The sequence below is a fragment of the Helianthus annuus genome, chromosome 4 (genome assembly GCF_002127325.2).
Source record: "Helianthus annuus cultivar XRQ/B chromosome 4, HanXRQr2.0-SUNRISE, whole genome shotgun sequence".
Classification (NCBI taxonomy): Eukaryota; Viridiplantae; Streptophyta; class Magnoliopsida; order Asterales; family Asteraceae; genus Helianthus; species Helianthus annuus.
In genome coordinates, this window is record NC_035436.2 from 51,616,880 (window position 1) to 51,623,697 (window position 6,818).

The following is a 6,818-nucleotide window of genomic DNA, read 5'->3' on the forward strand; positions in this document are numbered from 1 at the left end:
TTAGCCTTAAGTATTATTATACATTTATACTTGACTTAATTGTCATTTTCGTCCATGTGATTTTTTCAATTAGGCCAGTTCAGATCAAATTTCAAATTTGTATCAGTTCTTTTTCGAACATTCTTGAAACATGTCAGTTTTGTCCATAAATGATAAATTATCTGTCATTTTCGTCCTTGGGGTATGTCAGGATAATGGCATTCCAGGCCAAATTTTAAAGGTTTTTTTGGACGGAACTGACATGTTTTAAGAATGTCAGAAACGAAAATAGTACAAATTTGGAATTTGCTTTGAAGTTTTATAATTGGACAAGCCACAAGGACGACAATAAACTTTACTAATGCTTATTTTCGTTAGTTGGGCCAGTAAACAATTCTAAAGGGAAATATGTATTATGCAAAATGAGTTTTAATCTCTGGATATTCAAAAAATAAGAGCATGGGTGGTTGTCGTTATGAGCAAGGGTAATACACCAAAGATTAAATAGAGGATACCATAAATTTTTAAGTTTAAATAATTTGGGGGGGGGGTGTTATACGACACGTGGTAATCGTGTAAGAAAAAAAGGTTATATAATAGGGAACAAAATTTCGAAGCCATAGTGCCCCGGGGACGGTGTACCCGATAATGGGGTGCTATGTTTGATTTTGGCGTGATGTACTCTTCGACTATGGAAGGACTAAGGTTTCATCTCATATAAAAATCCCTGAACAAATCTTCAAGAGATGTTTTAAGTTGCTATGGAATAGAGTAGAAGTCAATCTATAAATACAATATTTTATTTAGAAATTTGTCGGTTATGAGAGGTATACATATCCTTTCATTGAGTAAAAAGCAATTGTGAACAAAAATCGTGTTATTTTGTTCTAGTGTTTAATTGATGAGATTACCATAAACTTTTCACTATCGAAAAATTGATCACCTTTATACAATGTTTATCAAGTAGCGGTACGAGATAAAGAGAGCATTTGGACCAAAAGGGTAGAGTGACCTTCGCAAATATCATTCAGTGTCCTAATGGTTTTTGATGCACTTTGTAGAGGTTTACAAGGGTGGGTGTCTTTACAATAGTGTGTTAGAAATTAGAAAGTTTGATTAATTATTATAACAAATTTTGTTACCAACATATATAACAGTCTATTAATCAAATAACAACATTGCGTCTAACTTTGCAAATTTGACTTATTGTTATAATAAAATTTTTATACATATGTATATAACGGTGCTACAGACTTTGCAACCTTGATTCACTATTGCAATAAGTTGTGATACACATTAAGGGTCTGTTTGGTATGGCGTAATGGAATATACGGGTGAATGGAATGTATGAGATAATGGAATGGACGATGTAATGGAATGGATCATTACTATTCCATGTCTTGTTTGGTTACCATGTGGGAATGAAATGAATTATTACTTTGTGATGTTTGGTAGGAAAGAATAGACGAAGGAATAAAATCGGTAATGAGTGACGGTAGTCAGTGGTGGTGAGTGGTGATAGGTGGCAATGGTAGCGATGGTCGGAGGTGGTTGCAGTGGGTGGCGGCGGTGGGTGGTGGTCGGGGTAGAGGTAGGTGGTGGCGACAACAATGGTGGTGGGTGACGGCGACGGTGGTGGAGGTGGGTGGCGGCTGACGGCGGAGGCGGGGGTGGGTGGCAGCTGTGGCGCGGTGGTGTCGGGGGTGGTGGGCGGTGGCGAGTGATGGCGGGGGCGGGGGTGTGGATGGTGGGTGACGGTTGGTAGCGGCGGAGGTGGCTGACGACTGGGGAGGAGGTGGGTGGTGGCGGGAGACAGCAGGGGTGGAGGTGGGTGGTGGTGGTGGCGACGGAAGCGGGTGACGGCGGCGACGGTAGTCACGGCGGCAGCTATGGCAGTAGTGGTGTCGCCCGTGAGTGAGTTATTAAAACCAATAAGAATAATAATAATGGTAAAATAATAATAATAATAATAATAATAATAATAATAATAATAATAATAATAATAATAATATATCTTTCCATTCCTTGAAGGAATGAAGAAAAAACACCACCTTACCAAGGAATGAAAATTATTATATTTGGAAGATTTACATTCATTGTGGAATGCTTCATTCCATTACCACTTCACAACCAAACATGTTTCTTTTCATTCCAATAGAATGATCCATTCCATTCCGTCTTCTATTCTTTCGTACCAAACGCTACCTAATATTATGGCGCGCCAAACCCATTACAAGGTGCATTATATTTGAGGTACACCAAACTTTGCAAGTTTTAGTCAGTTTCGATGCATTGTTGTAGTGTCTTTTGATGCACACATTTTAACGATATTTTAGATACCAATATAATGATCATTGGCGAAGCATAGTGGGGGCGGAAGGGGGCGGCCGAATCACCGAACTTTTCGCTCAGTAGTGGAGAGTATGTAGTTTTCGTATAGAAATTTTTAGAAATCTCAAGCTTCACCACTGGTAATGATGCGTCAAATGTTGCATGTTTGAGGCAGAGATTTTAAGCCAGTTTTTCAAACCTTAGGCTATGGGGTGTGGGATAAAGCCCCTAGGATCCACATCAGCCAAGGGGCTTTATCACGCCTTCTCTTAACTTGCAGGGTGTGGGATAACGCCCCCTATTAAACAAAATAAAAAAAACTATTTGCTGTAAAGATGTGGGCCCCACCTGATAAAGCTCTTCTTCCTCGTTACCATGATAAAGCCCCATCAATGACGCCCCGGTTTAACTTGTTTGGTGTAGATGGTGGCGCTGAGGAGGCGCTATAGGCGATGATGTGGCACGATGAAGCCCTCCTGCCTACTTGAAAAATCTAGGTATATGGATCTACAATCCCAAAAAACTATCATAAAAGAATTAGCAACTCTTGCTAATTTTATCACATGTCAAACCATAAAAACCTAATATGTAAATATAGATGATGTGACAACTAATATTTGTAACGCACCAAAAACCCAAATATTAAAATAACAAGAATGATTTATTTTACATGGTGTGATATTGAGGTAACTAAGTTAGTAAACTTGGTTTTAAATACAAGTTAGTATGTTAAATTAAATTAAATAAATGACAAGTTTTAAAAGATGATGGGTTAAAAGGGAAAAGTGTTAATTAAAACACTTGACAAAAAAAAATAAGTCAGGTTTAGGGGTTTGGGCGTGCGATCTAGAGCAGGAGACAAGGGAAGAGCCAAAACCCTAACAACCTAAAATCCATCAAATTGAAAGGGAATTTAAGGGCTAAACGAATGCATGAACCAAGAAAGTCGATCACCTAAGTGTTTCTAACGTCAAGTAAGTCGAATTTGGTGTTTTGATGATGTTTGATTAAGTGGGTTTTGTGTAATCCGAGAATATAGTGTAAGATTAAACATGAATGTTAATTATGATGAATGTGTAGATGCTAAAGTATGTTTAATTTTGACTATGATGCTGATTTGGGAAAAACCCACTTGTAGTAGTAGTGAAGATGATGAAAAAGATGATCATTCATCTTCAATGATTATGTATTGTTGATGAATGATGTATGTAATGAGTAAATTTAGTTAAACTGAATATAGTATGAAAGTTATATGATCCTAGTTGAAATTGATGATCTATGCTATGAATTAGGAAGATTATGCAATAAAATATTTGTACATTGAACTTTGCATGTTGTATGCACATCAAGTGTTTGATAAAATGTCCAAGTGACCAAAAATAGTAAGAATTGTATGCACATGATGGATATTATATATAGAATGTGATAATGATGTAAATTGTAATAGATTAGCATAAAGAATGTGTTTTGCACGGAATACACGTGGGAAATTAGTTTGATGAAATGATTTAGTAAGATACACGCATTAGAAGGTAGTACCATATGCTAGTTGAAATGTTAATGAAGCCGAATGTGAAATGTAAATTGACATGATTATTCATATGTATAATTTTATATGCTAACAAGAATGTGAATGCAATGCAATGAAAGTTTAGGGATCATGTCAAGATGGATGGAAGCATAAAGGGCTAACGGGTCATGAGGTGTCACAACCCCCGTCCCATATCCCGGGAGCGGGCGGCTGCGAGCCAGTTTTGGTGGTATCACGTTGTTGTCTAATTTGGCAGCGGAATTTTCATCAGGACCGTAGTTAGGAAATATTTTATCAGAGTAAAATACCACATTTTCACAACATTAAACACATGGGTAAAACCCAAGTTTTCAGTACACACATTTTATAGGAATAAATGCTATTTTTATTTAAGAAAAACATCTATTTCTTTTAGGTAACTTTATTGCCACTTTTCCAAACCTTCAGTGCTGTCCAGCTGGCTTCTATTTGGCTTTCACATGTTGTTACCTGAAACGCGTTTTATAAACATTTTGTCAGTGGGAAATACTGGTGATTGAATCCCAGTTTAATCAAGTTTAAGTAAAACCAGTGTACAGTATTGAGGGCGATCTCGCAATTATATTTGTTTCCAAGTTATCCCAATTATCACCTGTGGTACTGTCAGACTCGACTTGTGGAAATGTTACTCCTTAACCAGGTGGTAACAAATTTTGTATACAAAACCGCAACATACCCATGATAATTGTATTCTTACAAATACTTAATAACTGCTATTTGCATGGAAAAATATTTAAGGTTTTGTAAAAACAATTAATAAAAGGTTTTCAAAAAGTGGATCAACTCACATTGTTGTCTTAGAGTTTTCAGTAAGGATTTCCTGGGAATAATCTATAAATTACACAAATGCACGTGTGTTAGTATAATAACCCATTTTAACATTAGTAATACCCTCCCCGAGACGGCATTCCAACGACTACGTCGGGCAGAACCACGACAGCCGTTACGGAACCCTAGATCAATCGGGCAGAGTATCTAATACGTCTCCAGGGGTTATAATACTTACATCATAGCAGAACATCGCTATTTAGGGGGGTATTAGACCCGAGTATAATGCCCACTATTTAATTTTGAGAGAGAAAGAAACGCTTTTGAACGAAACAGACTGAAGGCCCGATGCCTCCTTATATAGGGGCTGAATTCGGGTTATACGTGGCCCGCATAAGAGAAGACAAGGGCCTTCGCGGCCCGCGTCAACTCTGGTCAAAACCCTAGCTCATCCGGATCATCGACTAGACCTGCCACGATGAGGACACGTGTCGGCCTAGGGTGTTGCCGTGTTCTTGATCTCTCGCGACCCGCGTAAGCTTAAGGGGTGGCTTACGCGGCCCGCCTAAGCCCCTAAAATTCCAATTTTTATTACTTTTATTAATATTTAAGGTATTCGGGGCCCGTTTTCGCGTATGGGGTGTATTTTGGGACATATTGGGATATTTTAAATATTTTTAGGGTGTCGAAAAAATTATGAGGGTGCCGGTTTACGTTAGGGTTGTTATATCCTCCCCACCTTGTTTTTAGAGCTCGTCCTCGAGGTCTACTGGAACAAGTGTGGATATTTCCTTTGCATTTCTGATTCAAGCTCCCATGTGTACTCAGGTCCTCTTTTGGAGTCCCACTTTACTTTGACCAAAACTAATCTCTTATGCTTGAGGTTCTTGATTTTCCTGTCTTCAATCTGTAGAGGTCTTTCTACAAATTTGAGTTGTTCATTTACCTCTATATCTTTAAGAGGCACTACGAGTGATTCATCAGCTAGGCATTTCTTGAGATTAGATACATGAAATACATCATGTATTCATGCCATTTCCTCTGGCAATTGTAGCTGATAAGCTACAGGTCCTATTTTTCTAATAATCTCAAAAGGTCCAACATACCTGGGACTTAGCTTTCCCCTCTTGATGAATCTTACCACTACTTTCCAAGGAGAGACTTTTAACAATACCTTGTCACCTATTTGGAATTCTAACGGCTTACGTTTGTTATCAGCATAACTCTTCTGTCGATCACGTGCTGTTTTCAGTCGTTCCTTGACTTGAATGATTTTGTCGGTTGTTTCCTACACTATCTCAGGTCCAGATAATTGCTTTTACCCATTTTATGCCCAACAGACTGGGTTTCTGCACTTTCGTCCATAAAGTGCTTCGAATGGTGCAGCATTGATACTTGTGTGATAACTGTTATTATAAGAAAATTCTATTAAAGGTAAGTGATCATCCCAATTACCTCCGAAATCAATTACACAAGCTCTAAGCATGTCTTCCATTGTCTGAATCGTCCTTTCGCTTTGTCCGTCCGTTTGAGGATGGTAAGCTGTGCCTAGATTCAACTTGGTTCCCATTGCTTTTTGGAAACTTGCCCAAAAATGAGAGGTAAAACGGCTATCTCTATCAGAAACAATTGATAAAGGAATTCCATGTAATGAAACAATTTCATTTACATACAATTTGGCTAATTGTTCCATACTAAAAGTTTCTTTCATTGGTAGGAAATGAGCTGACTTGGTTAGTCTATCTACAATCACCCAGATTGTATCATTACCTTTTCTTGTTTTGGGTAATTTAGTAACAAAATCCATTGTTATCAATTCCCATTTCCACACTGGCATTTCTAACTGTTGCAACAATCCTGAGGGTTTCTGATGTTCAGCTTTAACTTGTGAACAAGTTAAACACTTAGAAACATAAGCTGCTATATCCTTTTTCATTCCTATCCACCAGAAATTTTTCCTTAAATCCTGGTACATCTTATCACTTCCTGGATGCATCGTATATTTAGACTTATGAGCTTCTTCTAATATACGGTGACGTAGGTTTCCTAATTTAAGTATCCACATTCTCTTTTTATGGAATCTCCAAATTCCATCTGTTCCTTGTTCTAATTCCTTAGTCATTCCTTTTAATTTTTCAGTATCATCCTTGATTACTGCTTCTTGTGCTTT